This window comes from Podarcis tiliguerta (assembly GCF_965153285.1).
Source record: "Podarcis tiliguerta genome assembly, chromosome: 6".
Lineage (NCBI taxonomy): Eukaryota > Metazoa > Chordata > Lepidosauria > Squamata > Lacertidae > Podarcis > Podarcis tiliguerta.
The window spans coordinates 68,165,954-68,179,808 of record NC_139539.1 but is presented as its reverse complement, the minus strand read 5'-3'; the positions used below and the strand labels follow the sequence as shown (position 1 = coordinate 68,179,808).

Sequence of the window (13,855 nt, the reverse complement as noted above, 5' to 3'; positions counted from 1 at the left end):
TTCCGTGACTCACAAGGGAGGTGAAAAGCTGGGGAGGGGGCCAGCTAAACATGGAAATGCATAGAGAAGACAGCGGAACTGAAGTATGACCTCAGTGTTTAATGTTCAAGTGGTTTCAGGTTTCTGCTTCCTTGGTTTGCACAAAGTTAACGCAGTATTCTTCAGGAACAAATAGACAAGTCTACATTCCTTGTGCAACAACTGTATAAACAAGGCCTGCTAAGAACAGGTTCTGGGTGCTTTTTCAGTCCTTGGGAATAAAGATGTTCTTTCATTCCTGTGCCTCTCCTTTCTTCTTCTGCTGTATCTTTGCAGATCTCATGGTTCATCTTACCTACAGAGCCTTTTGGAACGTCCTGTCTCATTTGCTTATTTTTCTTCAGGGAATTAAAGAGAGGGGGGTGGAAATCTAACAGTTACCCTGGCGTTATTCAGAATTGGGGGTTCAGGTGGATGTTGAAAAATATTTCATTTCAAACAGAAGAGGTGCAGGGGCTTGAGCAGGAAAAGCTATGTTGCTTTTCCTAGAAGAAGCCCCATCCCCTAATGTGGTTGTGGTTACTTAGTGGTGAGGAAAAGGTCCTTGGTACTTGCTCAACAATACTCACTTTTTATTGTAGGAGCCAGTGTGGTGTAGTGGTTCAGAGCGGTGGACTTGTGATCTGGTGAACCGGGTTCGCTTCCCCGCTCCTCCACATGCAGCTGCTGGGTGACCTTGGGCCAGTCACACTTCTTTGAAGTCTCTCAGCCCCACTCACCTCACAGAGTGTTTGTTGTGGGGGAGGAAGGGAAAGGAGAATGTCAGCCGCTTTGAGACTCCTGAAGGGGAGTGATAAAGCGGGATATCAAATCCAAACTCTTCTTCTTCCTCTTGTAACCAGTGCGGATGGTGCTGGCATTTCAAGCCACTTCAGAGGGTAAGCCAAGCCCTAATCAGCCCTGAACCATATATTGGAAGTGAAGAAAATATGTACTAAATTGTGCAACTTTTTTCCAATAATGTGGAATCCAAATAAAAATAAAGGCAGATTTCTAAGAGCCAGAACAGACAAAACGTTTTCATGTGGTGGTGAAAACATTTATGTGTGGCGGTGAAAAAAACCTCATGAAATCTTTATGCTGTTTTCCATCTGAACAGGAGAAGGCTATTGTGACTGACCTGTGAACTTTTAATAACCCGTAAAATGACTGGACAACGAGGGACATTGGAGGGACAATTGCAAGCTAAACAAGAAGGTGAGACTACTCAGCTTTTTGAAAGGTTATTTACTTCCTTATCACAGGTTCTGGCATGGGAATTTCTGTCTGATGTGTGTTTCTGTGTTCTGAAACTCTTCTGAAATCAGATAGAAGGAGCATAGCTGGGCAATGATGATGAGATCACTGAGCAATTACATTTGATATGAGCATTTCTTTGCTGCATAGCGTGACAATCTTACCGTATTTTTCACTCTATAGGATGCACTTTTTCCCCTTCAAAAATGAAGGGGAAATGTGTGTGCGTCCTATGGAGCGAAGACGCCATAGCCCCGCGGCCCTCTCCCAGCTGGAGAGGTGACGCGCGGCTATGGCAAGAGCCTCTCCGCTGCTCCTTTCCGCTGCTCCCTGACCTGCTCTTTGGGGCTGGTGGTGGGCTTCCCCCCGCCAGCCCCAAAGAGCAGGTCGAAAGGAACCTGAAGCCTGGAGAGCGAGAGGGGTCAGTGCACACTGACCCCTCTCGCTCTCCAGGCTTCCAAGGTAGCCGCCTGAACGGGAAAACGAGCGGGAAAACGAGGGGGGAAATTCTCCCCCTCTCTGTGCAGCGCCTCCTGCCGCTTCGCTGAAGGGGCGCTGGGCAGAGAGGGGGAGATTTTTTCCCCCTTGTTCTCCCCCCTCTAAAACAAGGTGCGTCCTATTGTCCGGTGCATCCTATGGTGCGAAAAATACGGTAATTGAAGCACCTAGCCTGTTCTTATACACATTTACTCATTAATGAAAGTAGCATTCTGTTCCTTGCTGCTACTAAGAATATACACACCAAGTTTCAAATTTCTTGAGTGCCTAGAAGCGTCTTAGCTATTTGGGAGGAACAGTTTTATCCCTCATTTTCAGGAACACCCTTGCAGTTGTCTCCCTTTTGGACTTTTTGAGTAATCTGCATGTTTTGGGCAACCTGAGTGCCAAATATTCAGCTTCTTTGTTGTCAAGAAGTACCTTAACCATTTGGGGTGAACTTTTGAGCCCCCTGTTTTGACAGAATAGTGTTTTTAGCTTTGGATTACATATGTGCCAGGTTTCAGAGCTCTAGGTCCTTGGGAACTTTTCTAATAATTTGGATATCCAAATTATTGGACACAAGTTGGACACAAGCGTGCAAGACTCAAATCACCAGAACCGGTTGAGATGAAATCAAGAGACCAAATAAATGCAAAGGAAACACAAAACGAGTTCTGCTATAACTGCTAAATTTTATTTACAGCCTCAGTATGAACTAGTTTCAATTTAGCTCCAATGTGCAAGTAACATGCTACCTTGGGATGTGGCTTTGTGCATTATGGAGAGGGTTTGAAAGGAAGCGGGAGCACTCTTAGTCTTCTGCACTTCAGGTTGATGTGCGAAGGAGGAACTCAGGCTTCTTCCCCGCAAAAAGATGTGTGATCTGTCTGTGGCAGATGTTTAAGTTCCCCTTTCATTAAAAACAGTGGGAACATGAAAAGCAAAAGGGTTATTCATGCTTTCATCTCCCCCATACTTGCCACAGGCAAAGCTTCTATATGCAGAAAGATATGCCAGGGCTGATGATGGCTGGTGTGTGTGGAGAGATCTAGTGCATTTGTGAGCAGCAGCCAAGGATGTAGAGGCAAATAAAGGCAAATAATGTAAAGGCAAATAATGGCTGAGTCCATGCATGGTGTTAATGACGTAATTGTTTCGCATGGTTATTTGCAGAAGGAAGCAGCATATGGAATGTGTGGTCCTACCCTTTATTATTATGCCTTATTTTATCGAGGGTACTTTTAGCTCCCTCTTTGTTAAAATAAATCCTGCAGTGGAAACAATATCACAGCATATGTTGAGGACTATAATCATGGACACAATAAATAAATAAACAACGAACCAATTCTAAAACAAATAGCAAACAGTAAATATCGATCAAATCACAGATCAGTTCAGCGAGCTTGCAGTATGCGTAACTTTGTGTTGAACTTTTGTTACGCCCACTAGGCTGCAGAGGCCAGGAAACAAACTGGCTGTCCTCTTCATGGCTTGGTAGCAATCAGTAAAGACTGCAACATGTATAGCAGCAGAGGAGGTGCTGAAGATTGGGGGGCCGGCAGAGCACATATGGTGTGTATGCGTGATGTCACGCGTGTGAGAGCGACGTCATGCACGTGACATCATGTGGCAGCTTCAGGAACAGCTGGAGCCTCCTTTCACATCAGGAGGAGGCGGAGGAGGAGCTGGCCACGGCTCCACACTTAGCCTCCTCTCCCCCCTCCCCCGATCATTCGGGGTATTGGAGGACCTGCGCCCCCCAAATATTTTTTGGGAGGGAAACATAGCTGATCCCCCACGAGGTTGTGCCCCTGTATAGCAGCAAGTGTGCTGTTGGCCACATGTTCCTGTAATGCATGTTTCTGTTATGCTTTTACCTGTGACAGAAGGTGTTCTTGTGATAGTTGCCGCCTCATGATCATCGAACCCTTTTGCACCAAACTATCTCCTACAATCTCACCAAATCCCTTTGTCCTGTTTTATGCCAAAGTCAATCATGTTTGCTCGAGAATGACTCAGTGGCTTGGATCTGAACTTGTTTTTGGTTTGTTAATGCAAGGCTACACCCTAGTTTCCACTCATTGCCTCCTCCCAGAGCCGCTACCTGTGCCACACTGTTCCAGAGGGTCTCCCAAATCCTTAGAAATGGCTCTTTAAGAGGGCGCGGGAGGTGCAGCGAGAAGGAGAGGGCAGGAAAGTGCCATTGTGCCATCAGATGCATTGCAAGACTACCAATTCCATGATGCAGTCTGATGTTGGAGAAAATATGCATGATTGCGAGTGATTCAAAACCATTAATACATGCAGCCATGAACCTAAGTAGTATCTTGGTCCTAAATTGCTTTGAACAAAGGTAAAATGCCAGAAGAGTGCACATGAATTTTAATTTGACTTTCTGCAAAAAGTCACTGTTGGGGTTTGGATAATGGAAGTGGAAGCACACTTTTCTTCTCTACATTTTGCACATAACTTCCGCAAACCTGTTAACAGATTTTGCTTGCAGTCAGGATTCCAGATTCTTTCGTGAATATGTGAGCTAGTCGCCAGCTCCAGTACTCCTTTTCTTGTATTTTCCCTTAAAGGTTCTTGCAATGTGCTATATCTAAATGTTTTCATCATCTTCTGAAGTTCATATAATGCTTACATTAATATTTTTCCCACTTCTATATGACCCAAAAGCGTGTTAGGCATTTAGAGAACAAAGCGAGTAAGGTGCTGTCTTTTCTCCAAGGAGCTTAGAATCTAATTTTACACATGACGGAACAACAAGGCCATGGCAAACAATAGGAGAGATGGGGTGAAAAAGAACAAAAGACCCAGCACGCTAGGTAAGCTTCAGTCATCCATTCAAAGTGCAAAATATCACCATGTAACTTAGGTGACCGCCTGCTCGCAAAATAAAAGCCACATAGCCAGAGCAAAGAATTAATGAGCACCCCTTGTGCGGAAAGAGGTCTGCGTGAATTTTAGATTTAATATCGCAATCCGAAGAATGTGCAAGTTAGTCAAAGCTGAAAGTCTGAGAATAATTCTAGCTTTAATAAAATTATCACTTGTGTCAATGTTATTTATATAGACGTCCCCCCTTTATCCTCCCTTCGTATTCATAGAATCCACTGGATAGATTATAAAAGCAATACATAACTGTACTAAAAACAGCAACTAAAAAATAGAACAATAGAAAAAAAATGCTTTAAAAGCTATGATGTCAACTATAAATTCAGGGAAATGGGATGGTTTTGGTTTGGTGCCCAGTGAAAGGCTCCAGGTGAACTTCTCTAGGAAAGGAGTTTAAAAACTAGGTACTCTTTCTGGTAACACCTGCCTAACTTGTGACGTGGGAGAACTCAGAGAAGGGCCTCAACTGCCAGTATTAATTGGTGGTCAAGTCCTTGGTCCAGTGCCATTTTATTGGGAGCAGGTGGCACTGTGGTCTAAACCACTGAGCCTCTTGGGCTTGCCAATCAGAAGGTTGGCGGTTTGAATCCATGAGATGGGGTGAGCTCCCGTTGCTCTGTCCCAGCTCCTGCCAACCTAGCAGTTCGGAAGTATGGCAGTGCAAGTAGATACAATAGATACCACTGTGGCGGGAAGGTAAATGGTATTTCCGTGCGCTCTGGCTTCTGTTGCGCCAGAAGCGGTTTCGTCATGCTGGCCACGTGACCTGGAAAGCTGTCTTCGGACAACAATGGCTCCCTTGGTCTGAAAAACAAGATGAGTGCCACAACCCCATAGTTGCCTTTGACTGGATTTAACTGTCCAGGGGTCATTTACCTTTACCTTTTACTAATGCCATTTAGTATGTTAAAGGTAAGAGCCTGAATTGTGCCTGAAAGGAAAGTGGGAACCAATAAAGCTCTTTCAAGATTGAGAAATACATTCATTCATATTTTGTGGGATACCTTAACTGCGTCAAAACTGGCAGAGAACTTGTCTCCTGCTTCCACATCAGTACAGCCTGGGATGATGATCAATGGAGGTCCATGTGGAACAGAGCGGTCCAACTTTTCATGCCAAGTGGCTTGCAAGGGTACTTCAACAGGGAACTCGTGGGCCGCACACTGCCTCGTGGAGGCTGTGTGAGGAACAAGACCAAAAGTGAACACACTCACACACACCAGCCCTCATGTTGCCTTCCCAAAGCTGACTAAGTGTGGCGCTGGGCTTTAGGAAGGAAGCACAGGGCGCTGGCAGGGTCCTGGGAACCCCTCCCCTGCTCCTTCCCAAAGCTGGGAAAGTGCTTTTACATGTACGTCTCAAGGTAATTTACAGACATAGTCTATGGGACAATGTGGCTCTTGGCTCAAAAAAGGTTAGCTACCTCATATCTGGTCCCTCATTTCCAGGAACTGGAATGCAGAAGCATACATCTCACTGAACATGGAGGTCCACATATTTGTGGGGAAATTTCCAGAGGATTCTGCTGACCTCATATCCTATGAGTTAGTTTCTGTCCCAGGCCATATAAGTTCCAGTCAGAAAGGGGGGGAGGGAATCCACTGACGCAGATGTCACCTAAACCGACATAGCTTTCGTTGTCACAATGACTACAAATAGAATTTGGTCGCTCAAGCAGTCGACTGAACAAACATATAGGATGATCAAACTGCTGCTGTCCTAATTCAGAAAAAAGCTCCTCTTACCTATGTGGTTTGGCTAATTTATCAACAGGAGACAAGTGAACAGACATGATGTCACTCTTATATTCATGGAGGCATTCCAGGAAACCTTGGGGTCAACATACCTGACTTATTGACGAATGATTTTTTTTTAACACACACACCGACCACAAAGACCCCCATTTAAATTAGTATTTAAATTATGCCTTCTGGTTTTATTTCAGTATAAACCATGTGCAGATAAACTAAATATGTAGTCCTCCTTATGTTGTCATGCTGGATGTAGTGATTGTAGAGTCGCTGATCCTTGCCTAAGCTCTTTGCATGGCACCTTAGCATAGCAATACAGCGGAACCTCGTGTTACGTACCGTCCTCCTTGCGAACGCTGCAGGTTACGAGCTCCGCTAACCCAGAAGTAGATGCTCCCAGTTGCGAACTTTGCCCTGGGATGTGAGCGGAAGTCGCATGCCGGCAGCGCGGCAGCAGCGGGAGGTGCTATTAGCGAAAGCGCGCCTTGGGTTATGAACGGTTTCAACTTAAGAACAGACCTCCGGAACAAATTAAGTCCGTAACCAGAGGTACCACTGTATTGTGCCCAGCAGCAGAGTTTAAGCACAGGGGAAAGAGGCAAAGGGAATTGTAGAATCATAAGAGTTGGAAGGGACCCTGAGGTTCATCTAGTCCCTGGTTCTCAAACTTGGGTCTCCAACTCTTTTTGGACTACAACTCCTATCACCCCTAGCTAGCAAGACCAGTGGTCAGGGATGATGGGGATTGTAGTCCAAAAACATCTGGAGACCCAAGTTTGGGAAACACTGATCTAGTCCAACCCCCTGCAGTCCAGGAATCTTTTGTCCAACATGGGGCTCGTACCCATGATCCTGAGATGAAGAGTCTCATTCTCTACTGAATGAGCTATTAAGTCCCATTATGCAAATGGAGGTCCATTCGCGCAAAACTGGATGTCACTTATGACTGTGTCTGTTAATTTGTCGTATTTCTTTTGATACGGGCAATGGGTTCACCAAACGTTTTGGAAGGAGTTGCACATATCACTTTTTTGGGGGGAGTAACCTTATTTCAAAAAGAAAGGGGATGTTGCTGTCTTCTCCCATCACAGATTGAAGCAGAAATCACTTAGAAGCTTGTATTTTATGCTTCATTACCTTCCTTTCCGAGGGACGCAGGTGGCGCTGTGGGTTAAACCACAGAGCCTAGGGCTTGCCAATCAGAAGGTCGGCGGTTCGAATCCCTGTGACGGGGTGAGCTCCCGTTGCTCGGTCCCTGCTCCTGCCAACCTAGCAGTTCGAAAGTGCAAGTAGATAAATAGGTACCACTCTGGCAGGAAGGTAAACGACGTTTCCGTGTGCTGCTCTGGTTCGCCAGAAGTGGCTTAGTCTTGCTGGCCATATGACCCGGAAGCCGGCTCCCTTGACCAATAAACCGAGATGAGCACCGCAACCCCAGAATCAGCCACAACTGGACCTAATGGTCAGGGGTCCCTTTACCTTACCTTCCTTTCCAGGAGGCCTATCAACTAACTAACTAAATAAATAAATAAATAAATATCATAGTTCACCCCCTACTGGCTGTGGGCTCAGTTCCTCTGTACCCTCTGTACAGTGGTACCTCGGGTTACATACGCTTCAGGTTACATACGCTTCAGGTTACATATGCTTCAGGTTACACACTCCGCCAACCCAGAAATAGTGCTTCAGGTTAAGAACTTTGCTACAGAATGAGAACAGAAATCGTGCTTCGGTGGTGCTACGGCAGCAGGAGGCCCCATTAGCTAAAGTGGTGCTTCAGGTTAAGAACAGTTTCAGGTTAAGAACGGACCCCCGGAACGAATTAAGTACTTAACCTGAGGTACCACTGTAGTTGCTTCTCAGCTTCCCCGCCTCCATCCATTTGTCTAATTGCCTTGCAAAGTTAAAACCAATGGCTGATACTACATCCTGTTGCAATGAGTTCCATAAATTTATGCTAACATTCACAGTCCTTTAAAAGATTAAAGCCCTCTCCCTTTTGGAATGCAGATAACTGTGATCTGACTCTGAAATAATAATAATAAAAATGCAAACTTCTACATGCATTACTGTGCTATAAGCAGAAAACATTCTGCATTAAACCTTAATGGAGTTCGAGATACATGCCCAGTAGTCACATCTCGTGCCCAGTGCACACATTTTACTACGGGAGAGAGGCAAGAATTCCCTTTTGGATGTTGTGTGAGAAGCAGGTGACTGTGTCAGCTGCACAGCTGCATTCTCTTCGAAGTCATATATAATGTGCAAAATCTGTAGGTCACAAATGCACAGCAATCTCTTGACTTTTCTTCCTTCATGAACTCAGCCCACTGAAATTCGCTGAGCGTGTCAGATGCTGGTGAGATGATATGAGTGTTTATTCTGTGTCGTTTGCTTTCTGATGTCACATTCACACATGCAAGTCGCCACTTGGTGCTTCGGGATGAGGGACCCCATCGTGTCTCATCATGGCTGGAAGTCTTTTCGCTCCAGGAAATTATCGACAGTCACTCTCTGTTCTTCTTCCTTGCAAAGTCTTCCATATCAGTTTCTGTTTGGCATCCTGTCCATCCTTAGCCACACATGGCATTGCTCTTGGAGATAAGGCCTTCCTGCGGAAGAGTGGGCATTTACAATGTCATGGGACCTCCACATTTAGGCAGCTTTGTGTTCCTGGTAGGAAAAGCCTTTGAGAAGGAGAAAATGTAAGCAGACACGATGTCATATTTTCCTACCGATAGGGAAGACTTGCTGGCAGCCAAGAAATCATGCATGTGCTTTAAGAGTGATGGTTGACCCAGCGTTTCTATTTAGGAATGCACAAGAACCTGCCCACCCCAATATTACACGCTTGTGAATAAAGCAAATGGTGGCATGTGAAGCTAACCTCTTAGCACAACTGGTTTCCAAAACTTGATGTTATTTCATACCTGATGTTCCTGGTTCCTCTAAACGGAGTGGAGTGATGGGTTCAGGCCGGTGGGAGGAGTGAAATTTCGTAGTTCTTTTATTTCTCCATGAGATAGAAACAGATTTTAGGAAAGAGAAGAGCAAGGTTTGGAACTGTGCTCTCCAAAAAACAACCTCGACCCCGTCCCTTCCTACAGTTCTGTGATTCTATAGCGGCATGTGCAATGCATAACTCTTACTTTGACATCCTGCTTTGTCAGCCCAAGCCAATTTCAGCAAAGGATGTCCTCTTGAGCCAGCCAGAATTTTAAAGCAGTGTAGATCACACATCCCTGGGAATAAAAGTACATTTCCATGTTATGCAGCTTGTGGGGTGTAGCTACATCTTTAATTGTGGAAGATGACCGGCTTTTATAGTGGTGACGTAACATCCATTCATTCACGGTGCTTGCTTAAGGAGCCTTTTTTGTTTTATCGTGGCAACGTCAACGGTGGTTTCCCTGTGAGGGATTCCTGGCCGCATCTGGCTTCCTAGATTATACCATAAAGTGCTAAGCAGTTTCCCTAGGATCACAGAAAAGAGACTGGATTCTACATATTTGGACATGTCTAGACGCTTTCATAATAGCTCTGGGACGCATAAGCAGGAAGTGCAGTAAGACTGTGGTAGAAATGTTTGTCGGTACATATGCCACCGCCGATGGTAATGGAAAGAAAGCATGGCCATGTTCCATGGGCATTTTTTGTGTTGTTTCAGAAAGGTGTTGTTTTTTCTTATCAGTATTGTCAATAGCACATGGTAGAGATGCAGAACCTGTGGCCTCTAGATGTTTTCTGGGCTCTCAACTCCCATCAACTCCAAGAAGCAAGGCCAGTTGTCAGGAACAGTAGACATTGCAATCCGATAACATTTGGGGGTTCACCAGTTCCCCATTCCTGGCATAAGGTAAAGACTGTGCCAGGAAGCACCTTCAAATACTGCATTAACGTAGTTATTTAATATAGTTAGAGAAGCCGAGATTCCTAGTGTGAAGTGTTAACATTGTGCCAGAACATTAAATTATCCAGGATACTTACTGACAAGTATTTCCTCTAGCAAACAGTAAAAATCCAGCTCCTGTGTCTGTTAGGTATACAATAAAATTATGAATTGACGCAAAGCTATCCGCCTGTAGAGCAGTTGACTTTTATATGCCATTACACTTTTGACCTTTCTTTCGGTTTTGCTTCTTCACCTCCAGCACTGTCTTTTTGCCTACCTCTCTTTTTAATTGTAGGGTGTTTGCTGTTCCAGCAATCTCCCCTGCTGGAATACAGCACTTTGTGGTGTATGGGGAACTGATGGCAACATGAGAAGTGATATTGCCCTTTCATGCCAGGTAATGGGGAGATAAGTAAATACTTTCTATACCTGGTGGTAACTGACATAACTTAAATTAGGAAGGGTTTGCATTTTCAGAACGTGTTGGGTATAGAATCCTGGGCTCTGCAATGGCAAGGGAACCATCCCCGTTCGAAAAAAATGTCATCTTCTTCTACTGGCAAAACGTTTTCAACATATGCCTTGTAAACAGCAAATGTGTAACGTACAGATTTCCTTGTCCACCTTTCATGCTGACTTTTCTCAGCTTAACAGCAAAGGCAGACAGTCTGTTTATAGCCGGTTCCATGTGCTAGCACAATGCTGTACTGTTTGGCTTGTGGGCTCTGGAGGGGAATGTTTTAAAAATATAAAATGGTTCCATTGACTTTCTTCTTCTTCTTCCTTAATTTGGGAGAACATTGCTGTTAATATTAGCTGGTGGAAAAGCTTCCTTTTAAGAAAAATAGCAACTCAGTCCTATATATGAGGCTTGAACTGTTGACACAAGAGAAAAGGCTAGAATGTTGTTAGAGTAGGTCTAATAGTGTTCAGAAGGGCTGGATTGAGGATGCAGTAAGAGGAAATTCCTCTCTGTCTCCTTAACATATCCTGTGTAGGAGGCAGTCAGAATAGCAACCCTTAAACTTAATGGAGCACAGAGCTAATGTCCAAATATTATTCCTGCATACCTGCATAACCACCGGAATGATGGGGGTAAAGGAGCAAGCTAGGTGGAAGTGTGGCTAACTTTCAGCTGTCCCCAGAAAACCCTGTGGATTGTCTTCTGCTACCACAGAATAATCAATCCCCTATAGAGGAAATAAGAGTCTTTGTTCTTCCCATTGATTTCAAGGCACCTTGAATGTTTCCTGTTGCCCTGCAACCAGTGTTGAGCTGAATCATTAAAGAACAGTAACACTCAAACGCCGGAATAGATTAAAGATTTAAACTCTTCAATGGCGAGGGAGTGGTCAGTGTTGGTGCCATTTTGAAAAGTAATGCACAGGTATGGGGGGGACATCATTGGACCGAATCATGTGTCATTGTGGTTCACATGAACACCACTTGAGCTTTGTACGACTTGAACCAGCAGAATGGTAACAAATCTTTATAGTCTTAATTCCATTAAGCCCTACTCCATAAGCACTACTTAGTAAATTCAGCACTACTTACATACCTGCTTAGTAAGCACTAAGTTGAATGCTAGAGGATGTGGGTACTCCTCCATCTCTATCCCTCCAACTCTGCAGTTTACTGAGCTTTGCTCTTGACCTTCTCCCCCAATCCCCATCCCCAATTCCCAGGTTCATCACCAGTTGTGATTTGCAGGTCAGCCCTCTATGATTGATGGCTTTCAGATTCCAAGTTGATGCTTTTGCCTGATACATAGCCTTCTATATACTGGACTCCTACAAACTCAGAGCCATGTGGATATTCATTTTGTTGTCTGACTCACCTTTTCCTTACCTCCACACAGCAGCGAGCCTATGATCCTTTGTTTTCTTCACGCTGAATACGTGTAACAAAAGTCCATACATCCAAGAGATTTGGATAGGGGAGTTCCGTTATATCTATTTCTGTGGAAAAGGGCCAACTTCTTACAGAATGCAATGCTTAGGGGGCCATATTGAACTGTGTCCCGTGGAAAGAGCCACCGAGAACAGTGTGTTTGCTAGTGGGGTGGCTTTGGGTGAGGGGAGACACTGATTATTATTTAATTTAATTACTGGAATACTATTTATTAGATCTCTTACCAGCCATAAAGCAAAAGTAGTAGGGGCAATCTTTGGATTATATAGATACTTGACTAGTTTGCATTGCAGGTTAAAATGTTACAAATACATTCCTCATGAAATAGGATAGAAAATAATTAATATTGGTGGCGAGGTTGTAGGCTGGAGTACAGTTGAGGGTAGAGATGGGGACCAGGCCTTCTGAAGCTGGGGGAAAAAAGTGTGTCTGTAATCTTTCGGACTTAGCAGTTTCCTCTTCCCCGAATTTCTCATTCTTTTTGAAGGCTCTGCATCTCGATAGAGTCAGGGACAGCTGGCATGATGACAGGAGATGTAAAAAATGAATGCTTTGTCAGCCTCCGTCTGGATGCGACCATTATTTTAATGCTAATGTGGTTTCTCCTCAGTCTTTTTCCCATCTGAATGTAGGGAACTAAAGCCTCCTGATATTTATGGGATTTTACTAGATTAGCTTTTTTAAAAAACAACCCCCCAAAAAAACTTTAAAGTAAAAGAGGCAGTTCATTCAGTAGTGGGGGTTTGCTGAAAGTGCCACCTCAGATAAAATATTACAGGAGTCAAGTAAGTATAAATAAGACTCTTGCCTATGAAATGGCTTCTTATGTGAATTTGGGATTAAGGCCAAGAGTATGTCTAGGTTTTAGGGAAATTTATTAGCCGAGGTCAACTGTATTTCTAGGACTCGGAAGATGGGATGGCAAAGAATTTGCCAGTTGGAGTCAGCTACATCCTCAAGTACCATGCCTTCCTTTTACTGAGAGTTTTTTCTCTCCTCTCTTTTTTTATTTAACATTTTGAACTCTTAGGATGATACTGTTTGCAATTTTGACTATTATGCATCCTGAATCGCAGCAGATTAGTAATAGTACCACATACTGAACACATGAGTGCAGCACATTGTTCTTCTGAGAAACTGCCAAATTTTAATGACCCCCCCTTTTTTGGAGACACATAGCTCTGCTATAGGATATTTCTCTCTCCCCCCCCCTTTCTTCTACTTTGGTAATTCAATCTGAAAGGATATACTGTTGGCCATCTTAGCTGACACACCACTTATCAGTTGCTTGCCCCTTTCCCCCCTCGAATAACTTCTTACTGGATTTTGTAAACAAGGATCATAGGAATAGCAAACGATACAAATAAATAGACCCTCCATCTGGTCGTATCAGATTGTCATGAAGTGTTGTGGGAGCAGATGGGTGTCCATGGGCTGTAGTTAGGATTCCTGCCTTCTGTTTCCAAGTATTCAGCATGGTTTGTATGAATTCGTTTTCAATTTTTTAGGCCAGTTTTAATTTTTTTGCTTTAAGAAGGGATATGCGGAGGTTGGAATTTCCTCGCTCGGTTCTCTTTCCAATTGTTTTGTAGCATCATCTAAAACAGGCATGTACAACAGGTGGATCGCGATCTACTGGTAGATCCCC

General features: G+C 44.1%; 1 protein-coding gene across 4 annotated transcripts in view; it reads left to right on the top strand.

Annotated features, from left to right (window-relative positions):
* Nucleotides 1–13,855, top strand: part of DDAH1 (dimethylarginine dimethylaminohydrolase 1) — a 117,019-nt gene that overhangs the window by 6,083 nt on the left and 97,081 nt on the right. For all 4 annotated transcript variants that reach the window (XM_083445065.1, XM_083445064.1, XM_083445067.1 and 1 more), the window contains exon 2: nt 1,139–1,236. The gene's annotated coding sequence lies outside the window, so the exon portion shown is untranslated. The remainder of the gene's footprint in view (nt 1–1,138; nt 1,237–13,855) is intronic.